The sequence below is a fragment of the Oncorhynchus mykiss genome, chromosome 17 (genome assembly GCF_013265735.2).
Source record: "Oncorhynchus mykiss isolate Arlee chromosome 17, USDA_OmykA_1.1, whole genome shotgun sequence".
NCBI classification, from domain to species: domain Eukaryota; kingdom Metazoa; phylum Chordata; class Actinopteri; order Salmoniformes; family Salmonidae; genus Oncorhynchus; species Oncorhynchus mykiss.
In genome coordinates this window covers 80,845,321-80,866,651 of record NC_048581.1, presented here as the reverse complement: position 1 = coordinate 80,866,651, position 21,331 = coordinate 80,845,321, and positions in this window count along the sequence as shown.

Here is a 21,331-nt window from a genome sequence, read left to right as displayed (position 1 = left end):
GCTGTAGTCTCTTCCAGCCTGGGGTAGAGCACCAATTGCAATAAAATCAATATTGAGTGGGACAGATACAAAGAAGATGGTCTAAAAGCCTCAACAAAAGAGGAGTGAGGAAAAGGCTTCAAAAAGAAAGTTGGGGAGACAACCAAGCTTCCATGTAAGTTCTGTGACTTTCTTAGAAATCCTTTTGACGAACAGGAGCTTTTCAAAATGTTGACACAGAAGGTGTGTGCCAATGAATCTGTCGATGGAAAAGAGATCTATGTTATAACTGATGATTTTGTGGTGTCAAGTGGGTCCATCTGACATCAACACCAGAATGTAACCACGAAGAGGCAGACAAAAGAGTATGCCTTTATCTTAAATATGCCCTTCAAAAGGGTACAAATACAATTGTCATTTAAACAGTGGATACTAACAATGTCCTCCTTGCTGGGCTGTTCTTCCCTTTTTATCAAGGATTATCCAACCTTAAAACTGTGGGTTGCTTTTGGTATGCGCTCCTGAGTGGTGCAGTGCTGCATTAATTAATAAAACAAATTATCCCCCTTTCAATCTCTCATTCACCCCTCAGTTACGTTACTTGTCCATGGGACCGGCTGACATTCACTCTCTGACCTTTTCACACTCTTTCCCTCAATCACTCACTCCCTCTTTCTGTCACTCATTCACTCCCTCACTCACAAACTCCCTCTTTCACTCACCAGGGATAGAAATAGTACTCAAATATCCTATTCAAAGAGATGCACTGTTACTTTAATAACATTTTATTAAAGTAGAAGTAAAATGACTAACTAATTACAACTGTCATTACTGTAATTTCCAGAGGTGACTGATGCCTTTGTTTCCATGTCAGCTGAACCAATTCTGGAATCGTCTACTTTCACATTGCATAAGAGAGACACCTGTGTTCTCTATGGGAAGACAATTCGCCTAGGGATGGTGTCAATGATCTGAGGAAGGATCTCTTCTCCAAGAGGTCATTCTCAATGGAGAACGCCCCCCACAACACAGGCTGTACTGCTGCAATAGTCAAACCAAGCAGAGTTTCAAACAAGTATTTGGTTATTAACAAGTCTGAAAACCATTTATTCGGCACCATCACCAGAAAGATTTCGACGGTTGATTCCTGGGCACCTTTGTGGACACTTACCAAAGGCTACCAAACCTTGCAGGGATCACCTGAGGTATGGCTGCAGTGAGCCCCTCTGTTCTCGGAGTCTAGGCCAGGATGATGGATTATCATGCACTGCATTGTGCCATTGTCTGAAAACTTTTATTTTCTCCACAAATCAGAACTTAAAGAATACATTTGATATGACATTAAGTAATAATATGTTATTTTATGACAATTCACAGTAACTCACTTCCTTGTTAAGTTTACAATGGGCACCCTTTCTGGGACGTTTTTACATCACCTGAGGAATGTTTTTACCAAATATGTGTGTGTGTGTGTGTGTGTGTGTGTGTGTGTGAGAGAGAGATGTTTTTATGAAATGTTAGTAATTTGTGGGTTTCAACCTTCTGTTACATTTCAATCTGTCCACAATGTTCTTAAAACCCTGGACACTGTCTTTTCACAGGTTATCCAGATTGTGTTTGTGTTGTCATGCCACACACACACACACACACACACACACACACACACACACACACACACACACACACACACACACACACACAGATAGAGCGTGAACCCTCAAGGTGTTCACTGAAGGTCTTCTCTTGGCTATATCAGTCAATAATTGCGAAGACAAACATGCGTAACTTCTGCAGACCTGGACTACCGTCTGGTGCAATTGGCTCAGAACAGGGCAGCACGGCTAGCCCTTGGATGTACACAGAGAGCTAGCATTAATAATATGCATGTCAAATCAAATCAAATCAAATTGTATTGGTCACATACACATGGTTAGCAGATGTTAATGCAAGTGTAGCGTAATGCTTGTTTGTGCTTCTAGTTCCGGCAGTGCAGTAATATCTAACAAGTAATCTAACAATTCCCCAACAACTACCTAATACACACAAATCTAAAGGGGTGAATGAGAATATGTACATATAAATATATGGATGAGTGATGGTCGAGCAGCATAGGCAAGGTGCAGTAGATGGTATAAAATACAGTATATACACGTGATATGAGTAATGCAAGACATGTAAACATTAATGAAGTGTCATTGTTTAAAGTGACTAATGATCCATTTATTAAAGTGGTCAGTGATTGGATCTCCATGTAGGCAGCAGTCTCTCTGAGTTAGTGATTGCTCTTTAGCAGTCTGATGGCCTTGAGGTAGAAGCTGATCTTCAATCTCTCGGTTCCAGCTTCGATGCACCTGTACTGACCTCGCCTTCTGGATGATAGCTGGGTGAACAGGCAGTGGCTCGGGTGGTTGTTGTCCTTGATTATCTTTTTGGCCTTCCTGTGACATTTGGGTGCTGTAGGTGTCATGGAGGGCAGGTAGTTTGCCCCCGGTGCAGACCGCACCACCCTCTGGAGAGCCTTGTGGTTGAGGGTGGTGCAGTTGCCGTACCAGGCTGTGATACAGCCCGACAGGATGCTCTCGAGTATGCATCAGTAAAAGTTTGTCAGGGTTTTGGGTGAAAAGCCACATTTCTTCAGCCTCCTGAGGCGCTATTGTGCCTTCTTCACCACACTGTCTGTGTGGGTGGACCATTTCAGGTTGTCTGTGATGTGTATGCCGAGGAACTTAAAACTTTCCACTTTCTCCACTGCTGTCCCTTCGATGTGGATAGGGGGTGCTCCCTCTGCTGTTTCCTGAAGTCCACGATCATCTCCTTTGTTTTGTTGACGCTGAGTGAGAGGTTGTTTTCATGATAACACACTCCGAGTGCCCTCACCTCCTCCCTGTAGGCTGTCTCGTTGTTGTTGGGCATCAAGCCCACTACTGTTGTGTCGTCTGCAAACTTGATGATAGAGTTGGAGGCGTGCATGGCCACACAGTCGTGGGTGAACAGGGAGTACAGGAGGGGGCTGAGCAGGCTCCTTTGTGGGGCCCCAGTGTTGAGAGTCAGCAAAGTGGAGAACTTGTTTCCTACCTTCACCACCTGTGGGCGGCCCGTCAAAGTCCAGGACCCAATTGCACAGGTCGGGTTTGAGACCCAGGGCCTCCAGCTTGATGATGAGCTTGGAGGGTACTATGGTTAGGAGAAGGGTTAGCTTAAAGGGTTAAGGTTAGGGTTAGGGAAAGGGTTAGTTAACATGCTAAGTAGTTTCATAGTAGCTAAAAAGTAGTAAGTAGTTAAAAATGTGACAATTAGCTAAAATGCTAAAATTGTCCGCGATGAGATTAGAAATCGCAACCTTTGGGTCGCTGGACGTTATGGTTATACATTCACCCTACTTTTGTTTTTGCCTTAAGCAACCATCTGTCTTAAGTAACCATACCAAATGCAACATACACTACATGATAAGTATGTGAACACCTGCTCGTTGAATATCTCATTCCAAAATCATGGGCATTAATATGGAGTTGGTCCCCCTTTGCTGCTACAACAGCTTCCACTCTTCTGAGAAGGCATTCCAATAGATGTTGGAACATTGCTGCGGGGACTTACTTCCATTCAGCCACAAGAGCATTAGTGAGGCCGAGCGCTGATGTTGGGCAATTAGAACCGACTCACACTCGGCGTTCCAATTCATCCCAAAGGTGTTCATGGGGTTGAGGTCAGGGCTCTGAGAAGGCCAGTCAAGTTCTTCCACACCGATCTTGACAAACCATTTCTGTATGGACCTCGCTTTGTGCACGGGGGTGTTGTCATGATGAAACAGGAAAGGGCGATATCCAAACTGTTGCCACAACGTTGGAAGCAGAGAATCGTCTAGAATTTCATTGTATGCTGTAACGTTAAGATTTCCCTTTACTGGAACTAAGGGGTCTAGCCCGAACCATGAAACAGCCTCAGACCCTTATTCCTCCTAAACCATTGGTGCCACATTGAAAGTCACTGAGCTCTTCAGTATGGACATTCTACTGCCATGTTCGTCTCTGGAGAGTTCATGGCTGTGTGCTCGATTTTATTCACCAGTCGGCAACGGTGTGGCTGAAATAGCTGAAACCACTAATTTGAAGGGGTGTCCACATACTTTTATATATATAGTGTATCATACTAATTTGAGTGTCTCAGATGTACATTTACTATGTTACGTCTAGTCTACGAGAACAGGCTGGAATAAAAGGCAGCCATTGTGAGTGTATCCATGAGTTTACCCGTCAAATTGCCTGGGATAGAATTTCCAAACATGTTCTATTCATCCTTTTTCTATGGTCAAGTCTCTGTTGGCAGTAGTTGTGAGGTAGGGGTGGGTGTCAGCAGTGGGATTTTACACTCTTGCCTGAATCACACTGTAGGGCTGACCCAAACCATACTGTGCTGCCTGGCTCTAGTATTTTGTTTTAACATGGTCCTTTCCAGCACTGTTTCAGCATCTATGGGGGATGCTTAACCAGGCCAGACCAGCACCAGCTCGACTTGGTTCGGCTCTTAGGCGTTATAGTGTGAATCAGGCGTGTTCAGGGGAATATCAGCTGACTGGGGGAGCCTGTCTACACACGACTTGATGGCCTCATGTTTAGCTCTCATTATCCCAGCTCTGTTTCCCTTTGGGAAAAGAACACACCTACTTACAATGCTGCCTGCATGTGATGTATCACATGGTATTAAAGGATGTTGTGTGCACCTGGCATCCACAGAGACGACATTGTAGGAATTGAGAAACAGTTATTAAAAATACATGACGATGGTCTCAAACAATACCTAGTCTGTTGACATTTTAACTCACTTGGCATGTGTATGCAATTTTGAAATGGACAGTAAAGCTAGCTGTCTTTTACACATGTTGACGCAAGTGCAGGAGATGTTGTGGTACAGTACAATACAATATACACTTATGAAATGAAAGTTTGATGTAGAATTTGTTACATTGACATTTTTTTACAATAAAATTAAAACAAAAGTAATGAATTGGAAACAAAATCAACGAGCTGCGAGGGCACTTCCTCATTTTTGTTATTTTTATTTCACCTTTATTTAACCAGGTAGGCTAGTTGAGAACAAGTTCTCATTTGCAACTGCGACCTGGCCAAGATAAAGCATGGCAATTCGACACATACAACAACAAAGAGTTACACATGGAATAACCAAAACATAGTCAATAATACAGTAGAACAAAATAAAACAAAAAGTCTATATACAGTGAGTTTAAATGAGGTACGATAAGGGAGTTAAGGCAATAAATAGGCCATGGTGGCGAAGTAATTACAATATAGCAATTAAACACTGGAATGGTAGATCTGCAGAAGATGAATGTGCAAGTAGAGATACTGGGGTGCAAAGATAAATAAATAAATACTGGGGATGAGGGAGTTGGATAGATGGACTGTTTACAGATGGGCTATGTACAGGTGCAGTGATCTGTGAGCTGCTCTGACAGCTGGTGCTTAAAGCTAGTGAGGGAGATATGAGTCTCCAGCTTCAGAGATTTTTGCAGTTAATTCCAGTTATTGGCAGCAGAAAACTGGAAGGAAAGACGACCAAAGGAGGAATTGTAATTGGGGGTGACCAGTGAGATATACCTGCTGGAGCGCGTGCTACAAGTGGGTGCTGCTATGGTGACCAGTGAACTGAGTGGGTTGTGTATGGGGCTTTGGTGACAAAACGGATGGCACTGTGATAGACTGCATCCAGTTTGTTGAGTAGAGTGTTGGAGGCTATTTTATAGATGACATCACCGAAGTCGAGGATCGGTAGGATGGTCAGTTTTACGAGGGTATGTTTGGCAGCATGAGTGAAGGATGCTTTGTTGCGATATATGAAGCCAATTATAGATTTAATTTTGGATTGGAGATGCTTGATGTGAGTCTGGAAGGAGAGTTTACAGTCTAATCAGAAACCTAGGTATTTGTAGTTGTCCACGTATTCTAAGTCAGAGCCGTCCAGAGTAGTGATGCTCGTCTGGAGGTTAGGTAACACAGTGTCCAAAGAGGGGCCAGAAGTATACAGAATGGTGTCGTCTGCGTAGAGGTGTACCAGAGAATCACCAGCAGCGAGAGCGACATCATTGATGTATACAGAGAAGAGAGTCGGCCCGAGAATTGAACCATGTGGCACCCCCATAGAGACTGTCAGAGGTCCGGACAACAGGCCCTCCGATTTGACACACTGAACTCTATCAGAGAAGTAGTTGGTTAACCAGGCGAGGCAATCATTTGATAAACCAAGGCTGTCGAGTCTGCCAATAAGAATGTTGTGATTAACAGACTCGAAAGCCTTGGCCAGGTCGATGAATATGGCTGAGCAGTATTGTCTCTTATTGATGGCGGTTATGATGTTGTTTAGGACCTTGAGCGTGGCTGAGGTGCACCCATGACCAGCTCTGAAACCATAGGTGGGTGTTAAGAGTAGAAGTTCAAAGGGCATAGGTGAGGGCACTGGTTGACCTATTATCTGTGCACGTGCCTCCCATGAAGTTATAGAAGTGTCTTATCATTCTTCTTGTTGTATGACATGGACACATTGCATGATAGCCCATGATTTATCTTTAAGAAATCTGATAACCTTGAGGTCTTTACTGTCCAAAGCCACTATTATTCTACAGTGTTGTTGGTGAAAAGACCAATGGAATTTATCATGGGCATTCAGATACTACATCACTTCAATTCTTCATGAGACAGAGTACATTATTGTGTCTCCCTCTCTATCTACGCCATTATATTGCAATGGGCTTGAGTCTGTGGGTTCATTCTTTCCAGAGGTCTCAGCTTTACCCAGGTTTCCAGCAGAGCATGTGTGTGTGCTGTGGCGCAGGCAGGTTTTTTCTGAACAATGGATGTGGTGTAGCAAGGTCACGAGGGTTCTGTGAAAACTCTCTTATGCTCAATGTCTTGGGAAACATAATAAACATATTCACTGTTGAATGAGACGTCCTGGGTTACATAGAAGGGTTCAGTGAGGTGTAGCACATGACTTAGCGAGTTGATTGAGAGCATATTCACATTTACAGTGCTTTATATTGTAATGATCCTCGCTAATGAGCCATGTTATCTCTACTTCCGCGATGCCTAGGTTTAATGCCTTTCACGCCAGCGTCCCAGGTTTGCGTCTTTGTTCCTCTGTTTGCTACATTGGTTTCAGAAGTTGTATGGTGGCTGTGAGGCCATCATAATGCACGGACGGATGTGTGAGGAGGCTGAAGTGGTCAAAGTTTGTACCGTCCCGTTCGCAGGGGGCAGTGTATCGATCCTCACGAATGAGCAATGTTACAATTCCCAGCAAGTGAGTTCAACTAAGGTTTTGCATTTCACGCCAGCGACCCAGGTACAATATTATAGTCTCTTTTATCCCTGAGACCCAACATTGTAAAAATGCTACTTTTCCTAAATTGCATTCTGTAAACTCAAAAATAATGTCAAACACTACATAATGAATATCCTTAGACCCAGATCTGTCTCTTAGTAGTCTCTGTTGTGTTTTAGTGGGATGTTTGTGTCATCAGTAGCCTCTAAAACACGGATCCTCAACTAGATTTATTTTTGAGTGGATGGTCGGAGGGCCGGACCATAATTACAAATCATTTGTAGACTGCTAATTGACCGCAAGAAACCCAAATGGATATAATATTTGAATAAAACCATTTAAAACCTTGCTTACATTTGTATATGATCACATACATGTACTGTATATCGCTCTATTATGAGTGGGAATACTTTTTGACATATTTCCAAAATTTAAATTGTGATTTGCTGATGTTTTTACAGTCTTTCATGTCAAAAGTTTGTTTATGTATTTTTGCTCAGAATACATGGGGGGCCAAGTAAAATCCCTCGCGTGCGGCCAGTTGAACCCTGCTCTAAAACATTAGAAACTAAATCCCTCGTCTGGCACCACACTGGTCCCCTACACAAGCATATGTTGTAGGCCATCCATGCAAGTCAATTACTTGAAATTCTTCTCTAAGATGTGGTGTTTATGTAGATATATTTTGGGGGGGGAAATAAACATTCTGAGCCTGATCTAGAGGTAGTTTGGTAAGTGTTGCAAAAACGCAAACAGGGGCTTATTAAAGGGTTACCAAACTGAGATATACACTCTTAGAAAAAAGCATTCCCAGAGAGTTATTCGGCTATCCCCATAGGAGAACCCTTTTTGGTTCCAGGTAGAAGACTTTTTGGTTCCAGGTAGAACAATTTTTTTGCCTGAAACCAAAAGGGTTCCACCTGGAACCAAAAGGGTTCCACCTGGAACCAAAAAGGGTTCTTCAAAAGGTTATCCTACTGGGACAGCAGAAGAACCCTTTTAGGTTCTAGACAGCACCTTGTTTTCTAAGAGTGCAGGGCCACATTCATTTATTGATAGACAAGTTAGAGAGATTGTTTCCCTTCCAAATTCTGCAAATGTGCACAACCAAATACTCAAAGAGTAACTTTGGTGACCCCTCTACACATCAAAAGAACAAAAATGAAAAATGTATATCTTTAAAAAAAAAAAGTTGTTTATGATGTCAGAATATGGCCATTGACGACCATTCATTTTATGGTAAAGACGTAAGAAAGTCGATTATCTCTCCAAATTAAGTGAGAAAGGACAACCAAATATTACTAAAAGTACAGTGAGTTAATGTTCTCTATACATAGAAAACTCACAAAATAGTTGTCATTTCAAAATTATTGGGGATAGCGAAATACAAAAAAATGTGTCTATTTCAGACAAAATAGGACTTTATTATTTTCATATGTGTACTGTATATACAAAACATTAAGAACACCTGCTCTTTCCATGACATAGACTGACCATGTGAATCCAGGTGAAAGCTATGATCCCTTATTAATGTCACTCGTTAAATCCACTTCAATCAGTGTAGATAAAGGGGAGGAGACTGGTTAAAGAAGGATTTTTAAGCCTCGAGACAATTAAAATCAAATAACATTTTATTGGTCACATAGACATATTTAGAATATATTTGTTTTATTTATTGCAGGTGTAGTGAAATGCTTGTGTTCCTTGCCCCAACAGTGCAGTAGTATCTAACAATTCACAACAATGCACACAATTCTAAAAGTAAAATAATGGAAATATATAAATATTAGGATGAGCAATTGTCTAGAATACAGTAGAATACAGTATATACACATTAAATTAGTAAAACAGTATGTAAACATTATTAAAGTGACTAGTGTTCTATTATTAAAGTGACCAGTGATTCCATGTCTATGTTCATAGGGCAGCAGCCTCTAAGGTGCAAGGTTGAGTAACCGGGTGGTAGCCGGCTAGTGATGGCTATTTAGATGATGGCTATTTATTATTTGTTTCAGTCTCTCAGCCCCAGCTTTGATACAACTGTACTGCCTTCTGGATGATAACGGGGTGAACAGGTCGTGGCTCGGGTGGTTGATGTCCTTAATGATCTTTTTGGCCTTCCAGTGATATCGGGTGCTGTAGATGTCCTGGAGGACAGGCAGTGTGCCCCGGTGATGTGTTTGGCCGACCGCACCACCATCTGGAGACCCCTGCAGTTGTGGGCGGTGGAGTTGCCGTACCAGGTGGTGATACAGCCCGACAGGTTGCTCTCAATTGTGCATCCGATCTGGCACTTTGTTTGTTCCGGCCCGTATTTTTCCGGACCCGGTAACTCTGTAGATATTCTAATAAAAGCGATCAACGTTAAATCAAGTTATTTCCCCCGCCCCCCAGACAGACCATCATGTAAAAGCACCGTGATCCTTCTGTGTCATCATCCTATCCTGCAACATTGATTCCAACCTGTATTTTTTTTTCTTTACAAACTTGTTCAGTACTGTGAAGACTAACAAACAATTAGTTTGTACACAAACCAATTGAATTGACGGCATCTAACCAAAATCTAAACATGCGCAGCTCTGTGACACCACTGTTGCTTAATAAATGTGAATGAAAAGCGATAAAAAAAAAAAACTTTGAACTTTTGAAACTTTTGTAAACACTTTATATTTGGTCAAACCCTGGGACACATGATCATGTGACAAGTCACGGTTCATGTTTGGGGAGCCTCTTGTTTGTTAGTTGAGTTGGAAGTTGAGAACTTCTGTTGACTTTGCTCTTCTGTATCTTTTGAAGTGAACGTTGAAAGAGATCATTGCTCTGTGGGTTTCTGAGCTCAAGGTCTGTGTTTGTGTTTTAGATGGGGAGAGAGGTATCAGAAGAAAACAGATAGTTGGACAGAAAAATTAAGTGCTATGTCCGTTTTTGGACTTATAAATGAATAATACATACCCATTGATTCTTGAAGGATACAACTTCTGCCTCATGAGCTTAGTTCAACTGTTGTACCCTATCAGAACTCAAAATATAACCTTGTTTTGCTCCAATGTTTGTTTTTCTGATGACTGCCTTGCCTGGTTCACCAACTACTTTGCAGACCGAGTTCAGTGTGTCAAATCGGAGGGCATGCTGTCCGGTCCTCTGGCAGTCTCTATGGGGGTGCCACAGGGTTCAATTCTCGGGCCGACTCTTTTCTCTGTATATATCAATGATGTTGCTCTTGCTGCGGGCAATTCCCTGATCCACCTCTACGCAGACGACACCATTCTATATACTTCCGGCCCGTCCTTGGACACTGTGCTATCTAACCTCCAAACGAGCTTCAATGCCATACAGCACTCCTTCCGTGGCCTCCAACTGCTCTTAAACGCTAGCAAAACCAAATGCATGCTTTTCAACCGTTCGCTGCCTGCACCCGCATGCCTGACTAGCATCACCACCCTGGATGGTTCCGACCTTGAATATGTGGACATCTATAAGTACCTAGGTGTCTGGCTAGACTGTAAACTCTCCTTCCAGACTCATATCAAACATCTCCAATCGAAAATCAAATCTAGAGTCGGCTTTCTATTCCGCAACAAAGCCTCCTTCACTCACGCCGCCAAACTTACCCTAGTAAAACTGACTATCCTACCGATCCTCGACTTCGGCGATGTCATCTACAAAATTGCTTCCAACACTCTACTCAGCAAACTGGATGCAGTTTATCACAGTGCCATCCGTTTTGTCACTAAAGCACCTTATACCACCCACCACTGCGACCTGTATGCTCTAGTCTGCTGGCCCTCGCTATATATTTGTCGCCAGACCCACTGGCTCCAGGTCATCTACAAGTCCATGCTAGGTAAAGCTCCGCCTTATCTCAGTTCACTGGTCACGATGGCAACACCCACCCGTAACACGCGCTCCAGCAGGTGTATCTCACTGATCATCCCTAAAGCCAACCTCTTATTTGGCCGCCTTTCGTTCCAGTTCTCTGCTGCCTGTGACTGGAACGAATTGCAAAAATCGCTGAAGTTGGAGACTTTTATCTCCCTCACCAACTTCAAACATCTGCTATCTGAGAAGCTAACCGATCGCTGCAGCTGTACATAGTCTATCGGTAAATAGCCCACCCATTTTTACCTACCTCATCCCCATACTGTTTTTATTTATTTTATTTTCTGCTCTTTTGCACACCAATATCTCTACCTGTACATGACCATCTGATCATTTATCACTCCAGTGTTAATCTGCAAAATTGTAATTATTCGCCTACCTCCTCATGCCTTTTTGCACACAATGTATATAGACTCCTTTTTTCTACTGTATTATTGACTAGTTAATTGTTTATTCCATGTGTAACTCTGTGTTGTCTGTTCACACTGCTATGCATTATCTTGGCCAGGTCGCAGTTGCAAATGAGAACTTGTTCTCAACTAGCCTACCTGGTTAAATAAAGGTGAAATAAAATAAAATAAAAAACAATGTAAATTAACACTGTAGTTATAGCATCAAAATATGGTTAAAACTAAGGTTGCACATTTTAGAGAATATTCAGAGGTGGACACTTTCCGTGGAAATTAACGGGAATATATGGGAATTAACGGGAATATATGTGAATTAATGGAAATATATGCATATTTACCATATCATATGGAGACAAACATAAACTTTTTACCTATTCATAAGTAGACATAATTGCAAATGATTAAATCCTTCCAATAGATTTTTTTTTAAACGATTTAGTTATGAATTGGCCCCATATCATTTGGAGACAGAAACAAACATTTTACCTGATCATAATTAAACATAATTACAAATGATGAAATCCTTCCAACAGAAATAATAGTTACCAATTGAACTTTAATGAAATGAGTTGACTCTTCACATGGGGTGATTTCATTGAACAACAAAAAAAAGGGAATATTGAAAGATCCCCAATGATCCATCGCATCTCCCCAAAAACTTTTCAACATAGATCTGTAAAATGATAGTCTAGAAACTAAAACTTTGGTTGTCTTCCTCTCAGGCTTCCATGTCTTCTCCCTGGACCTCCTCAATTTCCACCTCTTGAACATCAGACTCTGAGGCCTCATCTTCACTGTCACCTTCCAACCTTGTTGAGGATGGCTCGTTGTCAGGCTCAAAAAGCCTCAAATTTGCCCAGATGGCCACCATTTTTTCAACCATTTTTTTTTATTGGTCAGCCTGTTTCGTTCTGAGGCTGCTGATGTTGGTGGGATTTGGAGGATGATGGAGGCAACAGGGGAAAGAGCCTCAGATCCACAAAGTCCCTTCCACCAGGTGGCTGATGAGATATGTTGGCACGACTGCCATATTGCATTCCATCCCAAAGTCCTTGCTTGGAAGTGTACTTCACCAGACTGCCAAGAACCTTGCCCTTATCCAGGCCATGGTGGCGAGACATGGTAGTGATGACCCCAACAGACAGGACGCTCTTGCCAGCGTTCTTGGGGTCCAACATGTACACTGCGGCATGTATGGGCTTCAGGCAGAAGTCTTCATGCTTTTGATGTATTTCAGAAATGCAGTTTCCTCTGTTTGGAGTAACAGTGAATTGGGCAGGGCAGTACAGATTTCTTCTCTTACATCTGCAAGCAGAGTCTGAACATCAGACAGGATGGCATTGTCTCCCTCAATCCTTGCATAGGTTTAGGTTTCAGGCTGCTTACCACTCTTTCCCAAAATAAATAATCCAGGAGAATCCTCTTGATGGGGCTGTCCATATCGGCAGACTGTGATATGGCCATTTCTTGGAGAGACTCATTCCCCTCCAGGAGACTGTCAAACATGATGACAACACCACCCCAACGGGTGTTGCGGGGCAACTTCAATGTGGTACAGTCAATAACACAATAGAAAAATCTGTATACAGTGTTTGCAAATGAAGTAAGGAGGTAAGGCAATAAATAGGCCATGGTGGTGAAGTAACTACAATTTAGCAATTAACACTGGATTGATAGATGAGCAGATGAGGATGTGCAAGTAGAAATACTGGTGTGCAAAAGAGCAGAAAAAACAACAACAAATATGGGATGAGGTAGGTAGTTGGTTGGATGGGCTATTTACAGATGGGCTGTGTACAGCTGCAGCGATCGATAAGCTGCTCTGACAGCTGATGCTTAATGTTAGTGAGGGAAATATAAGTCTCCAACTTCAGTGATTTTTGCAATTCATTCCAGTCATTGGCAACAGAGAACTGGAAGGAAAGGCGGCCAAAGGAAGTGTTCGGGGATGACCAGTGAAATATACCTGCTGGAGCACGTGCTATGAGTGGGTGTTGCTGTGGTGACCAGTTAGCTGAGATAAGGCAGAGCTTCACCTAGCAAAGACTTATAGATGACCTGGAGCCAGTGGGTTTGGCGACGAATATGCAACGAGGGCCAGCCAACGAGAGCATACAGGTCGCAGTAGTGGGTAGTATATGGGGCTTTGGTGACAAAACGGATGGCACTGTGATAGGCTGCATCCCGTTTGCTGAATAGAGTGTTGAAGGCTATTTTGTAAATAACATTGCCGAAGTCAAGGATCGGTAGGATAGTCAGTTTTACGAGGGCATGTTTGGCAGCATGAGTGAAGGAGCCTTTGTTACAAAATAGGAAGCCGATTCTAGATTTAATTTTGGATTGGAGATGCTTAATATGAGTCTGGAAAGAGAGTTTACAGTCTAGCCAGACACCTAGGTATTTATAGTTGCCCACATATTCTAAGTCAGAACCGTCCAGAGTAATGATGCTACTTTTGTCAGAGGTTGCTTGTTGTGAGCGCCGAGGGAACGTTATGCACTTGGCCAGATGATTCTGCATCTTTGTTGCATTCTTCACATATGATTTGGCACAGTATTTGCAAATGTACACAGCTTTTCCTTCTACATTAGATGCAGTGAAATGTCTCCACACATCAGATAGTGCCCGTGGCATTTTCCTATAAAGATTAGAAACAATTTGTAAAAAATAAATAAATACAATTCCATGTACAGATAAATAGTTAAGCTGTTAGGTTGAACAATTCCTTTGTTAGATAAATGTTTTCAAATGAAACTTGTATGGAAACAGGTGAAGTAACACTCCTCAGTTAGCAGGCTCAAGCAAGCTAAAACCCACATGGTAGCAAAAACTAACTAGCAGAAATTATTAACAAGTTAGAAATGATTTAAGGCTACTATTTACTAGTTAACAAAAAAATCATGTATGTCATTTATAATATTTTCACCCCACTCGGTATTGTGATCAAAACTTACCAGAAAGCATGTAGTCCTTGGCTCAGACAGTGTAGTAGTGTGGGCTCAATAGCATCTCATTAGTGTGCAAGATCTTGCGAATCAGCTGTACATGTGATGGAAGAGTGCACTGTACATGTGATGGAAGAATGCACTGTGCATGCAGAGGGTTGCAATTCCATTGACTTGGGATAGTTTAACCAGAATATGCCACAAGACCTAGAATTGCCTTATGTGTATCCCACAAAAAAAGGTTCACTGTTATAAGCTAACTTTTTTTGATGAATTTAAGCAAAATTCCCCAAATTCCCGGGCTTAACTTCCCATGGAAAATTACCAGAAATTTACCGGAAAGTTTCCGACCCTTTGCAACCCTAGTTAAAACTATACATTTGATATCATGGATGGTCAGTCCTTGCATCCATAGCTCTGAGTGGTAGGATTTCTCCAGCCCCATCCCTGAGCTTTTTACCAAAATAGAGGCAGGGTCTCCGCTTTGTTATTGCTTCAATTAAGGACTCAAGCTTTAAATCTTGGACGGTTAGTGAATTACATTTTCCCAGAATGACTCTTCACACACGACAATCTAGTGACCATAAACCAATCATCATCTCACATGGGTGATCTTGGAAGACCCGATGGCCTGCAGATATCCTTCTGTTATTCTTACATCTCCGGCACAAATGTTCTGACTTGCTTCTCAGCCCACCACGGGGTTTGACTCATCTCTGTAAAATCAGTGGTTCTCCCTCCTTCTCTCCCTCCACATTCCCAATTCCTGGAAATATTACACGCGGAAGGTGAGCCGTAGGAAAATGCCTTTCAACCTTTCCCCATAGTTAAAGATACTCTACACTGCATTATTTCTTCAAACAAACAGAGTGAGATTGAAAAGGCATGGGCTCTGGTAAAACTCTTGCCCAGGTTTGAAAAAGCATGACCTGGCCAGGGGGTGGGGGACACATGGCCCATCTGAGAGAACAGCAGGTAGAAGCGTCCTGGGGATGGCTAGACAAAGAGCCTCTCTGTTCACCATGTTGGTTTGCACAGGGGACGAGGATCCATGTCGGGCATGACAAGGGGTGTGTCTCTTTCCCTTAGGATCTAGATAGAAACAGAGTGGAGAATAGATGGGTTCCTACAATGCACATCCCATAGCTTTCAGAGGACTCTCGTTTCTTCTAAATTGTGTCCTTTTACTACTGATATCAAAATGTAAGATATCTCCTGGAACATGCCCTGAGATGACAGAGGTGAACCTAAAGCCAGTGAATTTAGTGATTTTCTATTAATTTTCTATTATTAACTGTTTATTGTACAAATGTAAATCCCAAGTCTGGACACATTTTCACAATCATTAAAACCTCTAGTGACTCCCCATCCCGCATGCGGGAGCGTAATCATCGCCTGACACTAATTAGCATAACGCAACGGACATAAATATTCCTAGAAAATATTCCTATTCATGAAAATCACAAATGAAATATATTGAGACACAGGTTAGCCTTTTGTTAATCACCCTGTCATCTCAGATTTTCTAAATATGCTTTACAGCCAAAGCTAGACAAGCATTTGTGTAAGTTTATCGATAGCCTAGCATAGCATTTTGTCCAGCTAGCAGCAGGTAACTTGGTCACGGAAATCAGAAAAGCAATCAAATTAAATTGTTTACCTTTGATGAGCTTCTGATGTTTTCACTCACGAGACTCCCAGTTAGATAGCAAATGTTCCTTTTTTCCAAAAATATTATTTTTGTAGGCGAAATAGCTCCGTTTGGTCTTCACGTTTGGCTGAGAAATCGCCCGGAAATTGCAGTCACGAAAACTGCGAAAAATATTCCAAATTAGCTCCATAATATCGACAGAAACATGGCAAACGTTGTTTATAATCAATCCTCAAGGTGTTTTTCAAATATCTATTCGATTATATATCCATCGGGATAATTAGTTTTTCAGTAGGACCGATTGGAGTAATGGCTACCTCTGTATTTTACGCGAGAATCTCTCTGGCAGCATCAGGTGACCACTTGCGCAATGTAGCCGCTTACGGGTATTCTTCAACATAAATGCGTACAACTATGTCACAAATGCTGTAGACACCTTCGGGAATACGGAGAAAGAGTAATCTGGTTGATAGCCCATTCACTGCTCAATAGGGACTCATTGGAACGCAGCGCTTTCAAAACATGAGGCACTTCCGGATTGGATTTTTCTCAGGCTTTCGCCTGCAACATCAGTTCTGTTATACTCGCAGACAATATTTTTACAGTTTTGGAAACTTTAGAGTGTTTTCTATCCTAAGCTGTCAATTATATGCATATTCTAGCATCTTGTCCTGACAAAATATCCTGTTTACTACGGGAACGTTTTTTTTCCAAAAATGAAAATACTGCCCTCTAGTCACAACAGGTTTTAACAATACCAGTCAATTCATGTTCTGGCTTTTGGATATGAGTTTATAATTATAATATCATCCAGTCCGACACTCTCAGAAGAATTAAGACTGGGTTAATTAAAGACTGGGTTGGGTTCCATCTCTACTCTGAGACATTTACGTTCCTTTATTTGGGGGGTTTTAAATCTCCCTTTTCCTATAAGTAGTGTTTTAAGATAAATCCCTTAACTTACAAAGGATATGTTCTACGTGAACTTCAGGTGAGGACACAGAATTTCCCCCAAATCCTGTCTGTTGGCGTTCTGTATGTGGCAGCAGGGAGGTCAAAGGGTACACAGAGAGACGACAAATAAGTCATTACTCATATTACTACGATTAAAGCATGCAGAATGATTTGTCAAGTCTCAATTAAGACATAACCATGGTTACATGGTTACACATTAAAGACTTACATTGGAGTCTGAGACGCAGACATTTAATCTGGCGGCAGGTCAAGAAGTCAACTGTCAAATTCAATCAAGGTAACACTTTACATTAATTAAGGTATACTTAAAAAGCATTCATAAATGGGTTTATTAGTAGTTAAAAAGGGTTATTTCTAAGTTTATAGATAGTTTATAAATATGTAATAAACCGCTATAATACATTGGCTGAAATCATTACCTCAATCAGTCGATTTGCATTGCTGACAAAATCAACATAGTTAGATCCAAACAGTTAATAAATACTACGTAAGTTATTTCCTGTACTTAATTTCTTCACAAATTGTTTAGTTGATTATTTGTAACAAAATTTACCCTGTAAACCAGAGTGACCCAGTGGATTAGTCACTAGTTATTGGAATTAAAGAAAGTACATAGAGGTGGATTGTGAACGCAACTGTACCGCAAGTCCCTCTCCCTACGTCACCCTACATTGTGAAACTGTTCCTTCATCTCATAATGACTGGTTAAATTTGCTCACTACGTCATGTTTGTTCTGTACCTGGAAGGCTGAACTGAAGAATACTGTAGATGCGTAACTAACTGGGTCAGCTAGGCACCATGGTTTCCCCAATGATGACCCCATGAACTTTTGGCCGCTGTCTCACTATTGTAAACAATATGAATGTGTTGAAAATTACCCTGTTAAAGGAATGTGGCACCTGAATCTCATTATGACCCACAATGTCACACAGTGCAGGGCCCAGAAACGTGAGGCATTTCCTGTCGATACCAGCCAATCCCAGTCGTTCACAAGTTTCCAACCCAAGGCGGCATCGCCCCCCCAGGACACCTCACCCCCCCAGAGCTAAACAATCTTATCACGCTTTGCTCATGTGTTACTTTATTCACAAATCAGTCTACCGGTAGCCTATGTGGAATGTGCCAGTATCCTATGTGGAATGTATTTTCAGACAGGATTTTTGTAAATCTTTCTTGGTTTTATGCTGTCTGTAAGTTACCATCAAATAATGTAACCTATGCTGTAGCTAGTAGATACTGCCAGACAAGCAGGAAAAAAGAACACTTCTACTTAGACTGCCTGTCTGCCCTACTGCTATTTGAAAGTATGTCATCTTCATATACACTGAATGTACAAAACATTAGGAACACCTTCCTAAAATTGAGTTGCACCCCTTTTTTCCCTCAGAACATCCTCAATTCATCGAGGCATGGACTCTACAAGGAGTCAAAACGCTTTCGACTCCTTGTAGAGTCCATGCCTCGATGAATTGAGGATGTTCTGAGGGAAAAAAGGGATGCAACTCAATTTTAGGAAGGTACTGGCACATTCCACATAGGCTACCGGTAGACTAATTTGTGAATAAAGTAACACATGAGCAGAGTGATAAGATTGTTTAGCTCTGGGGGGGCGAGGTGTCCTGGGGGGTGATGCCGCCTTGGGTTGGAAACTTGTGAACGACTGGGATTGGCTGGTATCGACAGGAAATGCCTCACGTTTCTGGGCCCTGCACTGTGTGACATTGTGGGTCATAATGATATTCAGGTGCCACATTCCTTTAACAGGGTAATTTTCAACACATTCATATTGTTTACAATAGTGAGACAGCGGCCAAAAGTTCATGGGGTCATCATTGGGGAAACCAAGATGCCTAGCTGACCCAGTTAGTTATGCATCTACAGTATTCTTCAGTTCAGCCTTCCAGGTACAGAACAAACATGATGTAGTGAGCAAATTTAACCAGTCATTATGAGATGAAGGAACAGTTTCACAATGTAGGGTGACGTAGGGAGAGGGACTTGCGGTACAGTTGCGTTCACAATCCACCTCTATGTACATTGGCTGAAAAAGCGCAATGACTCTTCACGGGAACCAATTTGGAGGTTGAATCGATTCCGTTACATAATCTTCCACTCTGTGTAAAGAGAGGAAGATTTATTTACCATTGGTGTAATATGCAACAACACAGAAGTGAGATATATATTCCTTACCAATACTCAATTTAAAGTTCAAATTAAATGTAATCTTTAATCATTTTAAACAAAATCTTAAATGTGCTCTTAATTGCTGATGTTTTACTGTTGAATCGCTGTTTCTGGGATCCTGAACTAGTTTCCACCAGTCTCATGCTGTGGGGTTCCTGTCATGGGCCTCAAGACCTCCTGGAAGAACACTTGAAACCTACATGGACAACATCGGTCTATACACTGGTCTCAGAACAGAGGACCTAGAAAACCAGCTGTCATGAACAACAGAGAGCTATGGCATGCTATCATTCGGAGCATTGCAACGCCTTAAGCAACACAGCATCTGCAAAGTAGTCAAGGTAAGCAGAACAGAGAACAGTTCTTCAATTGTGAGTCATTCTCTTTGGAATTGGAATGAGTTCAAAGAACCTGTAATAGAACATATACTTTTGGCACAGAAGTGACCCCTTGACCATGGAGGTAAGTCCAATAGCGTAGGCCTTCAGTACACAGTCAGTGTATTGCTCTCATCCATTAAATGTAATTCATTAATTTCAGTTGTTGGATGGTTCCATGTTGAGAGGAGAAAATGCTTGATCCAACCAATTGTCCCCCAGTGAGGGATTGAAACGTGCTAAAATCCACAGGATTCCTGTGCTGTTTCCTTTCCTTGTCATATACTATACAGTAAGAGTATGTTGTCTCTGATCAGATTAAATTAATATATTTTAATATCAAGTATTCTCACACCTTTCCTGAAGCACAGTTGGCTTGACTGCAGGGACAACAATCTTGGATATTAAACTGCTTTGTTTTTCATCATTTTCCCAGAAAGGTCTGGGGTATAACTCTAAGCTGGTTCTGAATGTCAGCGTGCTGTTGATGCTGTTGTTGTTGTGGACTGACACAGCTGCCTGTAAAGCTCCTTTAGTACCGCCCCCCTGGGTGGCTGGGCCCCGAGGGCCTCACATTATAAAAAGTCTGTCTCCGTGGTGACCAGCCTCACTGACAAAGAGGGGGTCGTCAAACGGGGCGGGCAGGTCATTAAAGGTAGTGAACATGAGCCACCCTAAATGACCTAACCATGAAGCCGGTCTCAGAGCATTTCGTATTATTCTGCATATACATTAGTATGATTTAGGTTTAGTATGATATGTTACATTTCGTATGGTATGTATTAATTTGTGGATGTCCATCACCCATTTCGTATGATATGTTACTAATTACAATTGGCATTATTTGCAAAACGTACAATATGTTACGAATTTGCGAAACATATGATATGTTACGAATTCTAGCTAGCTGGCTAACGTTAGCTAGGCTAGGGGTTAGGGTTAGGGGTTAGGGTTAAGGTTAGGGGAAAGGTTGACTAAAAAGGTTAAAGTCAGGGGAAGGGTTAGCAAACTTACTAAGCAGTTGCAAAGTAGCCAAAAAGTAGTAAGTCATTGAAAAGTCCAGCTAAATGCTAAAGTTGTCCGTGATGAGATTCAAACTTGCAACGTTTGGGTTGCTAGACGTTCAAGTTATATGGCCGACCAACTACCTTACTTTTGTTTTTGCCTTATGTAACCGTCTGTCATATTTAACCATATCACCTTAACATATCATACCACTTTGATTGTGAGCTGTGTGTCGTAGCGGTCTGTGTGGAGTAGTGAGCTGTGTGTCTGTGTGGCGTATTGAGCTGTGTGGCGTTTTGAGCTGTGTGTCTGTGTGGCGTAGTGAGCTGTGTGTCTGTGTGTTATAGTAAACTAGGTGTCTTTGTGGTGTTGTGAGCTGTGTGGATAGTGAGCTGTGTGCCTGTGTGATGTAGTGAGCTGTGTGTCTATGTGTTATAGTAAACTAGGTGTCTTTGTGGTGTTGTGAGCTGTGTGGTGTAGTGAGCTGTGTGTCTGCCTGGCATAGTGAGATGTGTGTCTGTGTGGCATTGTGAGATGTGTGGCATAGTGAATCAAATCAAATCAAATCAAATGTATTTATATAGCCCTTCGTA